Raw genomic sequence first — 23096 nt, forward strand, 5'->3', positions numbered from 1 at the left:
ATGATGGGCATAGGTCAAACAGGGTTAATACTACCAGGGATGGCAGATTCTTGGATACACCTGATAGGAGAGGAAGTGGACATGGGCATTATTATAGTTATGGTTCAGACGGGTACCATGGACATCATCATTATCATCCTTATAGGAGGAGTGAGAGGGGATATTTTCCAAATGAGTTCAAGAAATCCAAGCCACCTATATTCGATGGAGAAATGAACAATTCACATGATACATGGTATTAGTTTCTTGGAATAAATAAGTTCTTCATATTGCACGCAAAGAACATGAAGGTTAGAATAGATACATTTGGTCTTAAAGGTAAAGCAAACATTTGGTGGGAATACATGAAGAATGTCAGAGGCATTCGGGAAGAGGAATTGACTTTGAGAAAGTTTGAAAGAATTTTCAGGAATAAGTATATATCAAAGAGATGCTATCATGACAAGGTGAATGGGTTATATGAGTTGAAGATGGGTCTATGACTGATGAGGAGTGTACTAAAAGATTCTTGGTTTTATTGAGGTATTTACCATATATTAAGGAGGAGAAAGCTAAGATTCAGAGATTCATCAATGGGTTGTCGGTAATGTTCAAAGATAGGATTAGGTTTGATGAGCCTAAATCATTAGAGGAATCCAACAGAAATTTGAAGCATTGTTATGAGAAATCAAAGCGTAATACAAAAATCTCAACAACGTTGGAAAGGGAAAGACAAAGATAAGGGCAAGTGAACACCAAATAAAACAAGACCTCAGGATGCAGGTGAGAAATGAAATGTGGTTCCTTACAAGGATTTTAATGTAGTTGGACAGGGACATGGGTCATAGCCTGGAGGGAAATGGAATAAATGTGAAGGTAAGGGAAAATTGCAGTGTTGGATATGTGGAAAGGAGCATCTCAAGAAGGATTGTCCATTGTATCAAGGCGGTAGGCATCAGATATACAGTGCACACGAATAAAAAATAGTTGGGGATGTTGGACAGAGCATTCCTTGAATCTATGCAAGATTGGATAATAGGAAGCCATATCACCACACATCTATTATCGAGATGGACAGTAAGATTTGTGATCAAGTTGTTTCTATTTTATTGATCCTGGATTTAATTATAGTTATGTTAATCCTAACCTGGTGGATAAGTGTTGTTTGAATAAAGTACATGCAAAATCTTGGTTAGTGCAATTGGCTATAGGTACAAAGAAAAGCGTTCATCATTGGGTAAGATCTTGCACATTTGAGTTGAATGGTATGCCTAGATCACCGCACTTAAATGCGCCTCCATTTGGATCATACAATATGTTGTTGGGTATGGACTGGTTGTATCCTGATAGGACCAAGCTGGATTTCTATGAAAAGGCTATTGAGTGCTTGGATGAAATTGGAGAACAAAGGATATTTTAGGGTAAGAAGAATCCTACATCAATTAGAAGGGTTACAGCTATGCAAGTGAAGCACAGTCGTAGGAAAGGGTGTGTGTTGTTTGCAATGCATATTTTTAGTGCTAAAGGTAAGGATGTTGAGGATGTGGAATTTTTGAAAAGGTACTCAATCTTACAATAGTTTCAGGATGTGTTCCCAGTAGAGATTTCAGAGTTACCACCTCACATGGAAGTGGACTTTTTTATTGAGTTGGTATCAAGGGAACCACCAACATCAAAGACACCTTACAGGATGAGCACTCCAAAGTTAGTGGAATTGAAATTGTAGTTGAATGAAATGATTGAAAAAGGATACATTAGGCCAAGTGTATTTTTGTGGGGTGCACCAGTGTTGTTTTTGAAGAAGAAGGATGGTACTCTCAGACTGCGCATTGACTACAGGAATTTGAACAAGGTGACCATCAAGAATAGGTATCCATTTCAGAGGATCAATGATTTGTTTGACCAGTTGAAGGGAGAAACAATGTTCTTGAAGATTAATTTGAGATCAGGATACCATCAAGCACACATTAAATAAGAGGACACCTACAAGACTGCTTTTCAGACTAGATATGGGCATTATGAGTTTATTGTAGTTCCTTTTGGTTTGACAAATCTCCAACTACTTTTATGTGCTTGATGAATAGTGTTTTGCATCCTTATCTGGATAATTTTATTATTGTATTCATTTATGATATCTTGATATATTATAAGAATGAGGAAGAATATGCCCAACATTTAGTAGTAGTGTTGAGGTTGCTAAGAGTGCATTAGTTGTATTCCAAGCTTAGCAAATGAAGTTTCTTTCAGACAAAGGTACATTACTCGGGGCATGTTGTTTCCAAGGAATGAATAATAGTGGATCCAGAAAACATCAAAGATATTATGGAATGGGAAACTCCTATGAATGTGGATGAGGTCAAATAATTCATGGGGTTAGCAGTTTATTATAGGAGGTTCATTAGGAAATTCTCATGGATTTTCAATCCTATCATGCCATTGCAGTGGAAAGGGAAGAAATTTGAATGGACAAAGGAATGCGCAATAAGTTTTGAGCAGTTGTTGACAAATTATTTGGTTCTCAAGATTACAGACCTAGATAAAGAGTCTGTAGTGTGTAAAGATGCTTGCAAGAGAGACTTGATGGATTCTTGATGCAAGAGGGATAGGTGGTATGTTATAAATCAAGGAAATTGAATGAGCACGAGAAGAATTATGTTACACATTATCTTGAGTTGACAAAGATCATACATGCATTGAAGATGTGGAGACACTTCCTTCTTGGCAGGAGGTTTGTACTAATGAGTGACCATAGTAGATTGAGATATTTGTTTGACAAATTGAATTTGAAAGCCATAAAAGTTAGATGGTTTTCCATGATCAGTGAGTTTGACTTTGAGATCAGGTACATTAAGGGAAAGGAGAATAAGGTTGTAGATGCTCTTAGTAGGTAGATACATGTAAATCACATTGCAACTATGATTTCTTATGGGACATAATTTTAGGATCATATATTACAAGAAGGTCAACAGGATGACAGGTACAAGGAGCTTAGGCACAAGTTACAACAACATAGTACAAGTGATCAGGATGTCAACTATATTCTCACAACAGATGGTTTGGTCAGATTTAGGGACTTGATCTATGTGTCGGAAAACTGTGAGTTCAGGAAGCTTATCCTAAGAGAATTTTATGCTACGCAATATTAAGGTCATCCAGGATATTAGAAGACATTGAAAGTGGTGAAGAAGTTCTATTATTGGCCGAATTTGAATAGGGAAGTGGCAGAGTTTGTGGCTAAATGATTTGATTGTCAACATGTAAAAGCAGAGTGCAAGCATCCAGGTGGTTTACTCCAACCAATTCTGATTCCAGAGTGGATATGGGAGGTCATTTCTGTGGATTTCATTACAAGTTTTCCGAGGACATATAGACAACATGATTATATTATGGTCCTTGTTGACAGGTTGAGAAAGGTATCACACTCCATTCCAGTGAAGTCTACTTATTTAGTTAGTGATGTAGCACAGGTTTTCATCAGAGATATAGTGAGATTGCATGGTGTATCAAAGAAGATTGTGTCAGAAAGGGATGCTAAGTTCACTTCCAAGTTTTAGGAGTAATTTGGAGGTTTGGGTATAGATTTGGCCTTCAGTACAACTTATCATCAGCAGAAAAATGGATAGACAAAGAGGGTCAACATGATTTTTGAGGACATGGTTAGAATGTATGTTATGCATCAATCGTGAAAGTAGGAAGAGTACCTTCCACTGGTTGAGTTTTCTTATAAAATGGGTATCAAGAGTCACTGAGGATGAGTCCATTTGAGGCACTCTGTGGGCAGAGTTGTAATACTCCCATTAGTTGGAGTAATCTAGTGAGCAGTGTGTTGATTGGATCAGAAATGTTGGCAGAGATGGAACATGAAATACAGGTAATCAAGAAGAATCTGAAGGTAACACAGGACAAACATAAAAGTTATGAAGATCAACCCAGGTTGTTTAAGGAGTTCCACCTTGGGGAACATGCGTACTTGTGCATCAAGCCCAAGAAGAACTCTTTGAGGATTGGGTCATGTGCGAAGCTGACACTTCATAATTGCTGGCCTTTCAAGATCCTTAAGAGTATTGGACCAGTGGCCTAAAAACTTGCACTTCCTCCAACAATGAAATTCCATGATGTTTTCCATGTTTCATTGCTTAAAATATACGTAAAGGATGTTGATCATGTTATTGATAGGTCTGTATTGCAGGTGGACCCAAAAGGATAATTCCAGTTAGAACTTGTTGTAGTGGCTACAAACACCCTCCAAATTTTTGCCTATGCTTCGATTTTGGAGCCTTCCTACTTAACCACAACAACTCATATCACACTGATCTAGGTATTCATGCTTCGAATGAGACTGATATTTTCATTCTGGCTTTTGTTTTCTTACTTAGTTGTTTTTCTAACTCATAAACTGATCTCCTAACTTGGTCCCACAACAGCTATGGGCTTGCCCCTAGAAACTATGCAATATTTGAGGGAAACCAGCCTTCATGATGGGAATTGCATAGTCATGACCGCTAGTGAGCCTTGAACTTGGAAAATGTGTAGTCATGAGGTGGCAGCCCAACACTTAGCCCAGAAATTGTGCAACCCTCACTAAGCTCAAAACCTATGCAGTGCACTGATCCAGAAAGTTGCTCAGTTCCCTAGAATTGTGTAGTATTTCCCAGCCGTGTGCATGGGAACTTTCCTCGAAAAAAGGAAAAATAAAAAAATAAAAAAGAAACCCTAAAAAATAGGGATATATTTTAGTATCCGAAAGGAGGAAATTGCGTTATTTTTAGAAACTTCCGCCAAGTGTTTCCTTTTCGTTGATTTTAGGCATGTGCATCATAAGCCCTAATTTATCCAAATCTATTTAATTGATGCTTCTAGAGCTCATTTGCACACTCGATCTTGGAGCTCTAGCATTCGTCGTCACTTTTCCAGGTGAGTTTTTCTTTTGTCGTCTTTTACCATTTTTCTGTTGCTTTTTGTCTTTTGGATTATGTGAGTGTTGTTTCAATTGTTTCTCTTCATGATTGCTCATATTTTGACTTGTTTTAAATTGTAGAAGTGTTGTTTTAAGTTTTAGGTTGCCTTTCTCAAGTGTCACATTAGTTTTCCTATTTTTCACTAATGGTCGTTTTTGCGATGACTCTCCTCACTTACTTTGTTTTCCATCCATTTGATCAATTGTTGTAGAGCCTCCAAAATGTATTCAAAATATTATCCACTTTCACCTTTATCACCACCATTTCACTCACATCTCACAATTCCATGACCGTATAACCTTTCATTAGCTTCCATTTTCATAATTATATGGGTTCCATTTGTGTTTTCCAAAAGTTAACGATTTCTGGTATTTTAAGTGAATTTATGGTTAAAACTTATAAAAATGAAATATACTTTCTAATACTTAAAAGTGTCTGGAGTTTCATGACATGTGTAGGTCATTTGGAAGCTTCCAAGGAACCCTTATGTGGCCTCCAATGCTCAAATTCGAATTCCCTTCAAGATATGGGAGAAGATTTGGATAAAGGTCAAAGAGGATATGTGTCTCATCATTACCTATTTGAGTTGTAACTATTTATGTGTCCCATCATTACCTATTTGAGTTGTAACTCTATGAGATTTAATAGGGATTTAGGGAGAGAATAATGGACCTCCATTAATGAGGTAGCTTCTTATGTTCTTGTATAAATAGGAGAGCCTTCTCCTTTCAAAGGCATGTGTAAATTTGGAGATACTCAGGTGAAAAGTTAAGATTACTCATGTTTTGAATGGAATTTAGATTTAACACCATGCTCATGAGTGATGTTCAAGTTGATCGGTAAGGCTTGCACTGGGAGCCTCTCAATTTTCCATCTCTCATGCTTTTGGATTGGCCACATATAATGTGTGAGATTTATTGTTTTCATAGATTAAGATTTATTGCTTTCAGATTAAGATTTATTTATTTCATATCTTTTACTGTGTGAGAGGTTAAGAATGATTATTTTTTCTTTCATTTCATTTCATGTGGTTTTTATTATTCATTTCATATGATCCTGATTTGATAATGCACACATGATCCCTTAGAGTAGATCTCATTTCGTGAAATATCATTTATGAAAGAGTGGTGTGCTTTTCAATTCTTATAAGTGTGGTAGATTAAGATTTCAAATCCTGCAAGTGTGGTAGATTAAGATTTCAATTCTTGAAAGTGTGAAAGATTAAGATTTCAATTCCACGCGTTGTATTGTAATTGTACTATAATTTCTTTTGAATTGACTGTTGAATTAGAATAGGTGAATTTGGTTTCTCGTTATTTGATTTCATAGTAATATTAATCTAAATTGAAAGTTAATTTCTACCATATACAATGCAAGCACACTTCGCAAGTTTTACGAAACCCCCAGGTTGACAATTAAATGATAGGTAAATAATTTTCCTCAGAGATTGTTGCACTTGATTCACATGCATTCTTATACACTTATTTAGATATATACTCATACTCACACTATCTCTTTGTTACACTAAAAAATGTCACCATGGCTATGTACAGTTAGTATGGCTCTATCAACAGTCATGCTATCCTCCTGGGCAAGTCTTAAGCCTCTGCTCTCCATGTCAAACTCCAAAAAGAGAGAAAGTCTTTATAAATGTATTTATCTCTGGGTACGCAGGTTCTCTCAAACCTTACCTGCAGGTACGCACCCAATGTTCACAAAATCTACGTCCTTGTACGCTCTGTATGTAAAGGGGCAGGTGCGTCCCCCTGTAAAGGTCAAAATGCGCAAGTTTCATCTTTAAAAAGTTACTTGTGGTCATTTCTAGAGAATTCTAGAAGGTTGTTCGACGTGTATTGAGCGCCTCCAGATGGTTCATGTACCCCTACCAAAGAGGAACTTATCCCATCAATAAGGGAGCTATCCCATCCAAAGAGGGGATTATCCCATTGATGGTGGACCTGATTAACTTCCTCTTGAGCACTATAAATACAGGCATTGGGCCAGAAGGAGGAGAGGTTGAAAGCTAAACATTTCTAAGGGTAGATGCTGCAGGAATTAGGACTCCCATTTAGAAGCTTGTGAGGAGAGATTGTCATCTTTACTTGTTCTATTTGGAAGTGGGTGAGCTTTGTCAAAGTAAAGGAGAACTCTTGATGGACCCTGGGAGGGACTTGCACAACACCAAGGCTCAGGTTGTAATTGTTCCTTTTGTTTCCTATTAATGCAAATGAGTCCATTCTTCTCAATAACTTGTTATTTATGAGTTGTTTCATGTACTCCTTGGTCTATGTGTTAAATATGTTTTATTCTATGAGATTATCAAGTGCTATTTAATCATTTGATTGTTAGTGGATGCAGGTTTCAAAGTGAAGGAGGAGCTCATCCAGATCCGCGGAGCTGGACTGCTACAACAGCATTGGACTACAGGTAGGATCTAAACACTTGATTTCTTATATAATAAATGCATGTTTAGAGAAGGATTGCTCTTGTTTGTCTTGTTTGTCACTAGAGAGTCTTAGGCTCCTAGGGAGGTTGATTTGTGTCCGCACTATCGACTCTTTCCGCCTGACAAAATGGCGACGCTAGCAAAAGGGGCTTATGAGCTAGTAGATTTTGATGGGGACTCTTTGGGTAAACCCAGAAATGGACTTTACCTAAAGAGGTATTATGCTTAAATGGTGGGTATGGAGATCGCTTGGTTCTCCTTCACTGAACCAATCCCCGACCATCCTTAAGGCCTTTGATGGCCGTGGGTTCCGTCCGTTTGGTATTCTACAGGAATTGCCTATAGGGGTAGAAGGTAAAACTGTTAGTCTGGATGTGGAAGTGGTTGATAGCTGTGTTACCCATTGAATGCGAAATCCCATCACTTCAAATGGCTATCGAATTACTCCCAGCTACTTCCGAAGAGGAGAAACGTTTATTATACTTAGCTCAGTTAGATGAGACTCGACGTGATGCTGCATTGGCAATCGAGACTCACGCGAAGCGAATGAAAGCTCAGTATGATAGAAATGTGACCCCTCGAAGTTTTTCGGAGGGAGACCTAGTGCTATTATATGATCAAGCTAACGATAAGCTAGGTGCTGGAAAATTCGTTCCTATGTGGCATGGACCCTACATTGTAAAGCGAAAGCTAGCAAAAGGGGCTTATGAGCTGGTAGATTTTGATGGGGACTCTTTGGGTAAACCCAGAAATGGACTTTAACTAAAGAGGTATTATGCTTAAATGGTGGGTATGGAGATCGCTTGGTTCTCCTTCGCTGAACCAATCCCCGACCATCCTTAAGGCCTTTGATGGCCGTGGGTTCCGTCCGTTTGGTATTCTACAGGAATTGCCTATAGGGGTAGAAGGTAAAACCGTTAGTCTGGATGTGGAAGTGGTTGATGTCCCTCTAGACTACAACCTTCTTTTGGGTCGAAGTTGGTCATATGCTATGACAGCGGTTGTTTCGTCGGTCTTTAGAGTAATAAAGTTTCCACATAACGGTAAGATCGTGACAATTGATCAACTGACATACTTTTCATCCGACCCAGCCTCTTCAGAGAGTATCCAGCATGTCGGTAAGACGACAATCCCTTATAGGGACGTTGGCGTAGGTTTAGTTAAAGATTCTGGTTTACTGGGAACTTTTCCTTTCCCTCCAATCAACGCAGACCCTTCATTTGCATCAATTCATATGATTACATCAGACACCTTTATTTACGATGATCCTTGGATTGTCCCATCTGAATCTGAGATAGACTCATTCGATGATGCTATGCCTTTGAGTCCATATGAAATTGCTTATGAAGCCATCATGTCTTTTACCGACTCGCGTTCAACCCAAATCGACCAAATGAATGTGGTCAGTGAAGAGTCACTTTTCACATCATCCTTAGAACGGATAGCGTTTCCCAAAGTCGTGTCATCTGACGAGCAACTTCGCGAAATCCTAAGTGTAGACGATCTACCATGGGAAGATCTTCATCATAGATCTTCGTTTTTACCTGAGGATGATGTTCTTGAAAATGATTTTTCATCTATCTTTACCGCTGAATATGTCAAAGACGCTCAGAATCCAATGAAACATCCTGATTCAGAGTTGAATTTAGGGAATATTTCTCGCACTATTCCCATTGACATTTCAGTGAAGGCCGGAATTGAGGAAAACATTCATATAGGTGCCTCATGTACAGAAGATGAAATTCAAACTTACAAGGCCCTATTCCAAGAATTCCGCGATGTGTTTTCCTGGTCTTACGAGGAAATGCCAGGAATCGACCCTGCCATTGTTGTTCATGAAATAAAGACCTACCCGGACGCTAAACCCGTCCGGCAACGGTTGCGTCAGATTCACCCTCGGAAAGCGGCTGCGATTAAAGCAGAAGTCGAGAAGCTGTTGAAAGCAGGTTTCATTTATCCGATCCCGTTAACGGATTGGGTATCGAATATTGTTCCGGTTAACAAGAAACAAGGAACAATAAGAATCTGTATCGATTATAGGGATATAAATCGAGCTTGTCCAAAAGACAACTATCCAACGCCTTATATCGATCAAATAATTGATGATTGTGCCGAAAGTGAAATGTTTTCCTTTATGGATGGTTTTTCGAGCTATAATCAAATCAATATTCTACCTGCCGATCAACCAAAAACGACATTCATTTGTCCATGGGGGACATTTGCTTACTGCAAATTACCTTTTGGGCTTAAGAATGCCGGAGCCACTTTTCAACGGGCGATGTCTTATGCATTTCATGACATCAAGCACATTGTGCAACCGTACCTCGATGATTCGCCTACTCATTCTTTACATCGAGCTGATCACCTTGTCCACTTACGAGCAATCTTTATGAGGTGTAGGCATTATCGAATTCGGTTGAATCCCCACAAGTGTGTTTTCTGTATAGAAGCGGGTCGATTGCTGGGATTTGTTGTTTCAAAAGCCGGCATTCGCGTCGATCCCTCGAAGGTCGAAGCCATCATCAAATTGCCTCCTCCTTCGAGTTTGCGCCAACTCCAAAGTTTGCAAGGGAAAGCAAACTTTTTACGCCGATTCATCCCAAACTACGCCGAGGTCACTAAGGGTTTTACACGGTTGTTGAAACAGAATGCTCAATTCTTTTGGGACGAGATTGCCCAACAATCTTTTGATGCACTTAAACACGCGTTGACCCATGCACCGTTGTTGCATCCTCCCAACTACAACCAGGACTACTTCTTATACCTCGCAGCTTCGCATTCCACTATTGGAACGGAACATGTGATATATTATCTTAGTAGGACGTTAAACCCCACTGAGCTAAAATATTCGCATGTGGAGAAATTGGCCCTGGCAGCCGTTCAAGCTGTCCAGCGTTTTCGTCACTACATTCTTCTTCGTAAAACTACAGTTATTTCGGATTGCAACCCTATGATTTATATTTTGACAAAACAACTGCTAGGGGGCAAGTACTCTAAATGGATCGTTATCCTGCAAGAGTTCGACTTGGAGTTTGAGAAGTCCAAGTCTAAGAAATCCTTAGTTTTTGCGGAATTAATGTGTGATTTCCCGCGTACTGACACAGAAACTGTGGCAGAGGAGTCCATTGTGGACGAATCTTTGTTTCTTATCAGTACTTTAGATCCGTGGTACGGGGATATAATCATCTATCTCCAAACCCAAACTTTTCGGCCTGAAGCTTCAAAGTCAGAACGTCGAAAAATTCGGTTTCAATCCCAGCAATACAAGATTATTGGAGATACACTTTACCGCCGGGGGGCAGACTTAGTTTTTCGACGTTGTTTAACTCACGAAGAGGCTGAGAGGGTTTTGAATGATTGTCACTCTGGAGCATGTGGCGGTCATATGTCTGGGTATGCCACAGCTCAGAAGGTGTTGCGCGCTGGCTATTTCTGGCCGTCCATGTTTAAAGATTGTATCATTGCGGTCCGGAAGTGCCACAACTGTCAAGTGTTTGATCGCAAGATGCACGCACCACCTGCTCCTCTCCACCCTATAATTACCGTTGGTCCTTTCGCCAAATGGGGTATCGATTTTATTACTTGTAACCCTCACTCGGCCGGGGGGTATGCGTATATCATCCTCGCGGTTGATTATTTTACTAAGTGGGCTGAGGTGATGCCTACATTCGACGCAAGCGGCAAAACAGCTGCAGTTTTCATATTCAATCATATTATAACTAGGTTTGGTGTCCCACAAGCGATTATCACTGACCATGGGAGCCATTTTCAAAACATCATGATGACTGAGCTTACAAGCCAGCTTGGTTTGCGCCACGATAGCTCTACTCCTTATTATCCGCAAGCCAACGGTTTGGTTGAGTCTATCAACAAAGTTCTGGTTATCATGATCCGACGAACCATTGGTATTCATCGGTCGAATTGGCACAACATGTTATTTTCAGCGCTATGGGCATACCGAACCTCAGTGAAAACTTCAACAGGGTTCACTCCTTTCCAGCTAGTTTATGGCTTGGAAGCTGTGTTACCCATTGAATGCGAAATCCCATCACTTCAAATGGCTGTCGAATTACTCCCAGCTACTTCCGAAGAGGAGAAACGTTTATTATACTTAGCTCAGTTAGATGAGACTCGACGTGACGCTGCATTGGCAATCGAGACTCACGCGAAGCGAATGAAAGCTCAGTATGATAGAAATGTGACCCCTCGAAGTTTTTCGGAGGGAGACCTAGTGCTATTATATGATCAAGCTAACGATAAGCTAGGTGCTGGAAAATTCGTTCCTATGTGGCATGGACCCTACATTGTAAAGCGAAAGCTAGCAAAAGGGGCTTATGAGCTGGTAGATTTTGATGGGGACTCTTTGGGTAAACCCAGAAATGGACTTTACCTAAAGAGGTATTATGCTTAAATGGTGGGTATGGAGAATTTTTAGTTAGGTTAGGCTTTCTTTCTAGCTAGTGTGTTTGTTAGTTTGGTTAGTGTGCTTAGCTTAGAGAGTGTGTTTTTCGTCGTTATTCTGGCTTATCTTGGTTTTACTCTTGATATTGCAGATGTCGACGCCTCTCCAAACATACATCGGATTTGCTGATGGTGCTTGTCGTAGTACACGGAATATCTCTTCTGCAGCTTGGGTTATCTATTCGCCCTCTGACGAGTTAGTTTCTATGCATGGGGTAAGCCTCGGTCAAACAACGAACAACATTGCAGAATACAGTGCAGTGGTTGAATTATTATCCGAATCTATTTCATTTGGAATTCGACGTTTGATAGTGAGGTTAGATTCTGAACTTGTTGTATTACAGCTTAATAGAGTATATGCCATTAGAAATCCTGTCTTATTAAGGTTATTTTTGAGAGTGCGTCTCTTGGAACGTGAATTTGATTACATTGAATATCAGCATATTCCAAGGTCTTTAAATACATTAGCAGATGCAATTGCTTCTCGAATGTTGGACAGACATTTACGATAATCATGCAAGTAAATTTAAAAACATTTCATCACATATGTTAAACAAGATAAGCCGGTAATAATGATATATATATATAGATAGGAGTGTGTTAAAAATATACATCGTCTTCGATCATAGGTTGAAAAACACCTTATGATCGGCAAAAATGATAAGTACAAAAAGCCAAAAATGTCATATGTGTCTACAAAAGTGACTAGCCAATCACTGGTGGTGCTCTCTATACGACACCACTGCACGGGCTACCTTACACAAAAACCTCCTAAACGGTCCAGGGACTGCGACTACATAGCGCTGAAGTCTGATAGGAATATCATCTATGGTAGTCTCAGGTATATCCACCGTCAGACGCTCTAGATCCTGCTCCAACTCAGCTAGCGACTCTGCAGCCGCGTCTTGTGGGGCCGGTACCGGTGCAACTGGATGTCTCCTCTCAAAAGGCCGGAGGTTGGTTGGGCGCTGTGGACCAACATCTGCATTTTGAAAATTTTTACTGTCAGTTTTGAGACGATATATATAAAAAACAAAAAAATATATAATTTGAAAACTTGTGAAAAATAAAGTACCTCTGTCATCCCATTGTTCTCCCGGTGGAAGAACCATGTCCGGATCACCTCGAAAATCTACTCCGGCATACAGAAAGTCCTGGATCGCAAAAACCTGGTCCTCTAACCAGTGAAAATAACCAGCAGGGAATCGAACAACTGCCGCGCCCTCGTCAGGATGTCGGGCCATCACCGTAACCCATCATATCAGCTTTGGCTCCCGAGGACCCAAGATATCAACAGTGAGATGCTGAGGGATCAGCATCGGAACTCTCTCTAAGGCAAAGCTCACAACTAGAGGCCCATATCCAAAGGTCTTCAGTTGTCTGTTCTTTGCCCTAGTCAGTTGGGCCTTCATATTGGCCGACACAGCATCGCACCAGTTGAAGATGGTGCCTCGGAAACAGTCAATCGCCATCCGCATTTCGGACCCGGTGGCAATATGTAAAGCGGCTGCACCGCAAATTCTGGTAACCGTGAAAGCTATCACCTTGAGTTCACGCAGAGAGATGTGTTTGATTTCTACGCCTTTCGCATGGTGTGCATTGGGTATTCACCAATCTGCCCAGAGACTAGCAAGGGATTGGCCACCCGGCCTAGTCCCGGCTAGATTGAGTTGCTTGCCCCTATTTGGCAAGCCAGTGAGAAAGTATATGTCAGAGGGCTCTATCTCGAGCTGGTGTCCTCCGATGTAAAAGCATTGCTCATGAATGTTCCATCTCTCAACCAGCCACTCCAAGAATCTCACCTGAGCCCTCATGCCAGGTATGGCCTAGTATTTATATAGTCCGCATGCTTTTAGGGCATCAATGGAAGGTTGATGATTGACTGCGGCTAAGTCAACGTCCTCATGCTCTCTTTCTCTCCAATCCAACATGGTGAGTGCCCTACACACCAAGAAACAAAGATTAGAATTAGTTTGGGAAAATTCAGATGGTTCTTTTTGGGGTTTGGGGTTTCAAATTCCGCCTTTCGCGGGGGACGCACCCCGCGTTTAGGACACAGAGCGTCAGGACGTAGCTGGCCTGAAGGTGGGCTGCGTCCCCTGACCTTTTTCCTGTGTGGGAAAAAGTCGGGGGACGCAGGTCACCCTTAGGGCACCTGCGTACCCCGCAGAGCGATTTTTGAAACCCAAAACCCCCCAAAAATCAAAACTAAAACCTAAAACAAACTTTTAATCGGATGAAATTGAAGAGGAGGATGTTGTGAAATACCTGGAAGAGACGGCGTTCGATTCTGACGGTCGGATTCTCCGCAGCGACCACGGGAAGTTTCTTGCCAAAACCCCTTTTTTCAACCTCAACAGTAAAATGGTAAAAATGACATGGTAAAAAGTCTTTTTATAGGTTTTTTGGATGAATGAATGCTAGGTTTGTTTATTTTTCACCATGGAAGGATATTTTTCAATGTATTTTTGCCTATCTTAAACAGGTATGAGTAATGTGTCGTTTTTGTGCAGGACAAAGGAATTTAGAGGGAAAATTGTCATTTTTCACAGAGTCATCTTTTAAGCCCTTTTCTGACTCCTAAAAATATGAAAAGATTGCCGAGCGTTTCTTTTACACTCGTTAAAACGGAATTAAAAGACGGTCCTCTTATAGCCCTTTTCTGACCGTAAAAACAGGAAAAGATTGCCGGGTTTTTGTCGTTTCAAACTCGATACTGGAAATAAAACGACGTGTCCTTGATCGCTTTTTACTTTTCAGGTCAGTGGCACTAATTATGAAAGTGCTCCTTGGTCGCAAGATCAAGCGGTTCTCCCACGTATTATTTTATACTTTTTCGGGCTTGGGGGACACAAATTTATGAAAAAGTTCAACCTGGAGTCTTCTTAAGTTTTTCAGACTCTCTAAAATTGATAAACGCCGAGTTTCTCCTATACTGGGCTCGTTAAAATTTCACAGTAAAGGACCTGTTCAATTACAAACAGGAACGAACCACTCCTTCCTAGGGTTCGAATCAAAACTAGGTTGGACTCATCCGAAGGATGAGCTTATAATCAAGCATATGTTATCCTCCTCAAGCTTGTTAAAAATAAAGAGGTACTTGCCAGAAATGGTGGGGGAAAAGAGAGAAGAATGAGCCTATTTGTTATCCTTTGTCTCAGAAGAAACCTTATTACCACTCTTGAACACGACACTTTTCGTTCACCTAGGTTGGGAAATCCTTTGCCTCACAGTTGATCAAACCACATTGAAAGTCTTCAGCCGGGTTCCGGGGATTAACTTTGAGTCATTCGTCACCAAGCCATCTGTTGTGTCGTTATGTGTTCAAGAGGTCTGCAAGCAAAACTTTCATCTGCAAAATACTTGTCATCCATTTGACCATCCCTGAGTCAGTCCTTACAGCAACATTTCTTCAACTTGAACAATGATTTCGTGTTGTGGGCTTGCCTGCAACGGGTCGCTTTCTATCGACATCAGCACATTATCTAGAGAGATGACTTAGAAATCGTCAGTACCTTGAAATCTGCATGCATCAATGGCAGGTTTCTCGCCTTTGACGTCAGTTTACATCATTGACTTTCGATCGAAGGATTCCGTGAAATGTTCGACATCAACTCATTCATTCACATCTCATGGATTGTATTGGGTACTTTGAGAACCATTGACATTACTGGTGGTCTCTCTCACACTTGTTAACAGTTTACATCATCGACTGGTAATCGAGTGGTTTCTACCATGTTCGACATCAACTCATTTATTCGCATGGCTAGAATCGTACCAATTCGGGAAGCGGAAATGAAGACCCTGGATCTAGTTTCCACCATCCAGGCTACGAGGAGTTTTGTATTCATTATCTAAGTAGACTAATCATAAACAGATGGTTGTGCCCATACTGTGTCTACAAAAGTCTATGATTATGATGTACTACAAGATCATTCCTGTATCAGAGTCGTTAGTCAGTTAGTTAAAGTTTTGATCTGAGTATGGGAATGCCTACCTCAGTGATGATATAATCTTATACATGTATTTTGTGTTGAAAATTGCAGGTTCTGACCAGGCTCTCCACGAGATAATCCTTGAAATGATAAAGCGCTTCACCCTTCCTAGATTTACAAAACCCTAATCTATTACAGGCTTCACACTTTAGGGGGCAATCTGTTACACTAAAAAATGTCACCATGGCTATGTACAGTTAGTATGGCTCTATCAACAGTCATGCTATCCTCCTGGGCAAGTCTTAAGCCTCTGCTCTCCATGTCAAACTCCAAAAAGAGAGAAAGTCTTTATAAATGTATTTATCTCTGGGTACGCAGGTTCTCTCAAACCTTACATGCGGGTACGCACCCAATGTTCACAAAATCTGCGTCCTTGTACGCTCTGTATGTAAAGGGGCAGGTGCGTCCCCCTGTAAAGGTCAAAATGCGCAAGTTTCATCTTTAAAAAGTTACTTGTGGTCATTTCTAGAGCATTCTAGAAGGTTGTTCGACGTGTATTGAGCGCCTCCAGATGGTTCATGTACCCCTACCAAAGAGGAACTTATCCCATCAATAAGGGAGCTATCCCATCCAAAGAGGGGATTATCCCATTGATGGTGGACCTGATTAACTTCCTCTTGAGCACTATAAATACAGGCATTGGGCCAGAAGGAGGAGAGGTTGAAAGCTAAACATTTCTAAGGGTAGATGCTGCAGGAATTAGGACTCCCATTTAGAAGCTTGTGAGGAGAGATTGTCATCTTTACTTGTTCTATTTGGAAGTGGGTGAGCTTTGTCAAAGTAAAGGAGAACTCTTGATGGACCCTGGGAGGGACTTGCACAACACCAAGGCTCAGGTTGTAATTGTTCCTTTTGTTTCCTATTAATGCAAATGAGTCCATTCTTCTCAATAACTTGTTATTTATGAGTTGTTTCATGTACTCCTTGGTCTATGTGTTAAATATGTTTTATTCTATGAGATTATCAAGTGCTATTTAATCGTTTGATTGTTAGTGGATGCAGGTTTCAAAGTGAAGGAGGAGCTCATCCGGATCCACGGAGCTGGATTGCTACAACAGCGTTGGACTACAGGTAGGATCTAAACACTTGATTTCTTATATAATAAATGCATGTTTAGAGAAGGATTGCTCTTGTTTGTCTTGTTTGTCACTAGAGAGTCTTAGGCTCCTAGGGAGGTTGATTTGTGTCCGCACTATCGACTCTTTCCGCCTGACACTCTTAGGTCTTCTTGTTTTTCACACTTCCCTTGGGAAAATCTGGGTTTCCCTTGGCCGGATCTCACTTTCACAGTTTTGGCACTATGCAATCTGGAGGCTCAAGCCATAAGCTTGGCCTCTAGAATTGCGTAGTATACAGTCTAAGTAGGCTCCAACTGTGCACTAGATAGTTCTAGGAGCCAACCTCTCATCTACGCCACTAAGACTGCGAAATGCACAGTCTCTCACAGACATTTTCCCCATATGAACTACACATTGCACACTGTCAACCAGCAGGCTTCCAGCTTGGCTGCTAGGAATGCATAGTGCATAGTTCCCATAGGCAGTCAATCCCCCTTATCAGAACAAATTGCACAATCCTTCCCATCTAGTGCTTGGTTTGCTGCTTGAACTTTCCTTGTAAGTTTTTTTGCTTTAAATTGACATTTGTTTGCCATGAATGTCCTCTATGTCCCATAGATACAATAGTTGTTGAGCACCTCTCCAACGGTCACTATTACCATGGAATCTAAGAGAGTTGCATCAAAGGAAACCACTGAAAGTAGTACTGGGGAATAATTTGAGCAGATACCAGCTAATTTACCAATGTATGCAAATACTTAATTGTTTATGGAGAAGGGAACAAAACTGACATGGCAACATATCAAAGACACTTTTGCAAAGGAATTTGAGGCAGACTTAGAAGACCAACAATTGTATCTTAGAATCCTTCCTTTTAGTGCCAGAAATGTTGATGATGTTGTACCCATAGACATTTAGGGAATCCCCCCCATATGAAGTCCAAACTAGACCTACCAGTGTGTCGCCAATGTTGTAGCAACTACGACCGCCCTCCAAAATTTTTCCTATGCTTCGATTCTGGAGCCTTCATTCTTATCCATAACACCTCATATCACACTGATCCAGGTATTCATGCTTCAAACAAGACTTATCTTTTCATTTTGGATTTTGTTTTCTTACTTAGTTGATTTTCTAACTCATAATTTGATCTCCTAAATTGGTCCCACAACAGTTCTAGGCTTGCCCCTAGAAACTACACAATCCTTGAGGGAAACCAACCTTGATGATGGGAATTGCATAGTCCTGACTACTAGTGAGCCTTGAGCTCAGAAAATGTGTAGTCATGAGGAGGTAGCCCAACACTGAGCCCAGAAATTTTGCAACCCTCATTAAGCTCAGAAACTGTGCAGTGCACTGAGCTAGAAAGTTGCCCAATTCCCCGTAATTGTGTAATTTTTCCTGCGGTGTGCATGGCAAGTTTCCCCAGAAAAGAAAAAGGGAAAAAAGGAAAAATAATCCCTAAAAAAATAGGGATCTATTTTAGTATCCCGAAGGAGGCAATTGCACTATTTTTAGAACCTTCTGCCAAGTGTCTCTTTTTCCTTGATTTTAGGCATGCACGTCATAAACCCTAATTTTTAAAAATCTATTAAATTGATGCTTCTAGAGCTCATTTTCACACTCTATCTTGGAGCTTTAGCATTCCTGAGGAGATCAAGAAGCCTTCGGTGCGATCATCATTGCTTTTTTGGGTGAGTTTTTCTTTTGTCATCTTTTATCGCTTTTTCTGTCGCCTCTTATCTTTTGGATTATGTGGGTGTTGTTTCAATTGTTTCTCTTCATGGTAGCTATATTTTTGACTTGTTTTAATTTGTATAAGTTTTTTTTTAAGTTTTATATTACCTTTCCCAAGTGTTGCATTAGTTTTCCCATTTTTGCACTAATGGTCATCGTTGCAATGACTCTCCTCGCTTACTTTATTTTCCTTCCATTGATCAATTCTTGCACTTGATTCACATGCATTCATCTACACTTAGTCAAATTTTCACTCAAATTCACTCTATCTCTCAAGTCTTCTTGTTTTTGAAACTTCCCTTGGGTAGATCTGGGTTTCCCTTGGCCGGATCTCACTTTCACAGCTGACACTATGCAATTTAGAGGCTCAAGCCACAAGCTTTGCCTCTATAATTGTGTAGTATGCAGTCTAACATGGCTCCAACTGTGTGCTACACAGTTCTAGGAGTCATTCTCTTATAGTTTCCACTGATAATGTGCAGTCTCTCATAGGCCTTTTCCTAGGCTAAATTGCACATTGCATAGTTTCAACTAGTAGGCTTCCACCCTGGTTGTTGGGACTAAACAGTGCACAGTTCCCACAGGCAGTCACTCCCCTCTGTCAGAAAAAATTGCACAATCCTTCCCATTTGGTGCCCAGTTTGCTGCTTGAACTTGCCTTATAAGCTGTTTTGCTCTAAACTGACATTTTTTTGCCATGATTTTCCTCTCTATCCCACAGGTACAACAGTCGTTGAGCACCTCTCTAGTAGGCACTGTTACCATGGAATCTAAGAGAGGTGCATCAAAGGAAACCACTGAGAGTAGTAATGGGGAAGAATTTGAGGGAACACTAGTTGATTTACTAGTGTATACATATACTCAAATGTTTATAGAGAAGGGAACAACACTGACATGACAACAAATCGAAGACACTTTTGCAAAGGACTTTGAGGTAGACTTAGAAGACCGACGGGTGTATCTCAACATATTGCAGTCAAGTTTATTCAAGGTTATTTGCAGGTATCCTGCCTTCCCGTGTGTGGACATCATTAGCTGGATTATCTCACATATAGATGAATGGACTATGGCATTGAGCAATGTCAACGGGAAGAAGTTTTCCACGTTCAAGTCAGAAGACTTTTAGAAGATGTATCACCTACCCGAGCCAGTAGAGCTCATGGACTCACTCTTCTATGCCACCCACAACTATGTGAATTCAAGAGACATTGTCAAGCACTGGGTGAAAGAGCCATCGAAGTTTTGACAGACACCCACGCATGTGTACAAGACAAAGTCCCTCAGGAAGGCATACCAACTCTTGATTATCTTCGCTTGTAGAATCTATGGTCAAGAGAGCATAGAAACCTTTCCTAAAGGGTGGGAAGTCTTATTGGATCAATTAGCAAATGATGGGAGGCCATTCAACTAGTTGGATCTATTGGCTCAATAATTGTTCAAAGGTCCATGTAGCACAGGCTCATCATACACCCAAGGATGAGTGAGAAAGGTTCTATATGTCTGCATACTTACTAGATGTAATATGTGCACATCAGTTGTTTCCTAGAATGAACTAGACATGCAAACCATAAGAGACTTCCACGAACATCTATTACAAGTTGCTTTCAGAATGCAATTATCGAGGAGTAATGGTACAACTAACTAACCTCTTTATTATCCCACTATACAAGATTATGTTTGAACAAGACCCACCTTGCATGTCACGAGAAGAAATAGAGGCGATAGTAGACATCACAGATAGGTACGCCTCACTAGGTGGCACCTTCCTTAGAGTGTTTAGCAGAGAGAAGCTTCTACATGTCTTACCAAGGTATGCCACTGACAAACTGATCATGCAAGAAGTATCATACCATCTCGCTCTAGGGTTGTCAGTAGCACTGCATAGGAAGAAGAAAGAACCATGACCCACTCCTTTGCAAATTAGATTATACGAGATAAAGATCTTGAAAGTTGCAGATGCTGAGGCTAAGGAAATAATGAGATTTGAATTTGGCAGTAAGGAATTTAATCCATATGATCCCCATATTATTTGCAAGGACCATTGTACGATAGTTTAGTTTCCATGGATCAATGAGACATTTCATCGGCCAGAGGAGGATCCTTAGAGGTACTACTACAATGCCTCCAGACTCAATGAGCCAGTCAGTATAGCAAGGACTTCAAAGGCTGCTCCATAGACAACAATAGTTTCAGAAGAAATAATGGAAGAAGGAAGCAATCTCATGTAAGACAAGGAAAAGAGGAATATTGATGATAGTCTAGAGGGAGAGAAAAGTTGCAAAATGAAAGCAGATCCTATTATCGAGAAAGAAGCTTTGCAAGTGGAAGCAAAGAGGAAGAAAAGGATGAAAATAACATAGCGGAGGAATAGAGAAAAAAAGAGGTTGTAGGAAGTAGAAAAGAATTTGAAGGAACAAAAAGAATTGAGGAGGAGAGAACAAGAAGAGAAGCAAAAGTAGGAGGAAGAACAAAGACAAGTCACGATGATATCAAAAACAATGCCAATATAGGTAGAAGGATTGGAACAACCAATAGCTGAAGCAAAAGGTGAACAAATCTAGGATTGAGAGTTTACTCATTAGATTGAGAAATTGATCCAAATCACAAACATGGAGTTGGAATAGGAGCTGCAACATGAAGATGTTGAACTGATGCCGAGAGCACCATAGGTCATCCCTTAATCTCCACCACCTCCAGCAGTAGAGCCAGCCCTGAGCGAGTAAGGAGATGTTGTTCTCCCTGATGATGATCTAGTCATGGATGTGTACAATCTATCATTTGATGAGTTCGAGAAGAGGATTGTACAAGCAAGGAAGAAGCACTTGATGGATGATCATGCTTCACCTGCATTCATCAAAGAAAGGGTGATAGTGTTAGATATCAGGAAGCTTACAACTACCATTGTCAAAGCCAAATTTGCCTATGCAGTAGCAATAAGACCAAATTTTCATTATTTGATGGCCGAGAATGAGAAAATGGCAAAGACGTTGTAGGCTTACAAAGAAAGAGGAAAAACAACTAGAAAGAGGCGGCACATAATGCAGTTTACACATTAGAGGAGATGAGAGAATCGATACTTACTAAAGTCTCAACACTTGGATAAAACATGTGGAAACTCTATGACAAGTTTTTCAACATGCATAAAGAAATTATCCATTTGCATGGCTTGCAACAGTAGAGAAAAGAGTTTGTTAAAACTTTCAAAAACATACATGTTTCCATCGCTTATGTATAAGAGTGGACAATAAGGTACAAAGGGGCCCCACTTGACTTAGTGAAGAAAATGAAGCCACAAGAAGAGTTGAAGAAAGTGAAGGTTCGAATGTTGATTCATAAAAACAAGCAACTTGTCTAATTCATTAGAAGCACACAGGCATCATATGTGTGGTTGCACAACAGTTTGCATGTCTTGGTGAGAACACACCAAATCCCATCAATTGGTTCCCTCACCAAAGTTAAACCCAAGAACCAAGTCCGGCAGGAGGTTGAAGAGTACTTGGAGTAGCTAAGACAGGAGGCCACCAAGGAAGACTTGGAGCTGAACGCACACAACATGCAAAAGTTCATCGATGGTCCTGTCAAAGTCAAAACAATATTGCTCATGCTTCAGAACGAGTTGGACACAGGTTCCAAGACAGTGTACCTAGATGCCATGGAGGCTAGAGTCTGCTTCCAACAAGACACTGTTAAGAAGTTTGGGGACACCATCACACAGTACCAAGCTTGGCACCAATATGTGACCGAGAAGCAACAAGTGGAGGTTGTTGTGCTAGAATTCTCCCAAAATCTAGCATCATAGTGTTGTGTCTTGTTAGGCTGTCAAGTTGTCTCTACCCTATTTTGTCTCATATGGGTACGAGTGGAAAATGTAATATTATTTGTAATTATGTTATAAGTGAAATTCCAAGTGTCAATATTGGAATATGAAAATTCATCATGTAATGTAAACTGCTATTTTGTGAACAAGTTGAAGAGTCATGAGGGTAGTCCAAAGGTCACAAAGGGGAGTTGAAGAGTCACCCCCTCTTGTTATAAATAGAACCTCATAACTCATGTAACAGGATTTTGTGAGCCAAGCTTTTGGCTAGGCTTAGGCTTAGAAAGAGCTTGGGAGTATTGTGAAGAGCATTGGCTTTTCCATAGCATAGAGTGAGTATACTTCTTCGGAGGAGAAAATGTTCTTGACTGTAATGTTCCGCTATTGGGGCTAGTGGTCATGAATGGTGTATGTATGGATGGAACTTTCACTTATAATAATAAAATCGGAGCTAACACACTTTCATGCATATGTTTTTAATGTAGTAGGACTATTATTTTTGTATTGGTAATGTATGTTATTTAAATTACACATATGCTTATGAACTATTTTGTTTTCATTTTTACAAAACTTATTGAATGCGCGTTGTTGGATTAACTCATCACTTTAACTTGTGGACTATTCCGCATCTTAGCTTGTGATTTCATT

Source organism: Pinus tabuliformis, chromosome 6 (assembly GCF_031772625.1).
Source record: "Pinus tabuliformis cultivar Carrire ecotype Pingquan chromosome 6, CPIR1, whole genome shotgun sequence".
NCBI lineage: Eukaryota > Viridiplantae > Streptophyta > Pinopsida > Pinales > Pinaceae > Pinus > Pinus tabuliformis.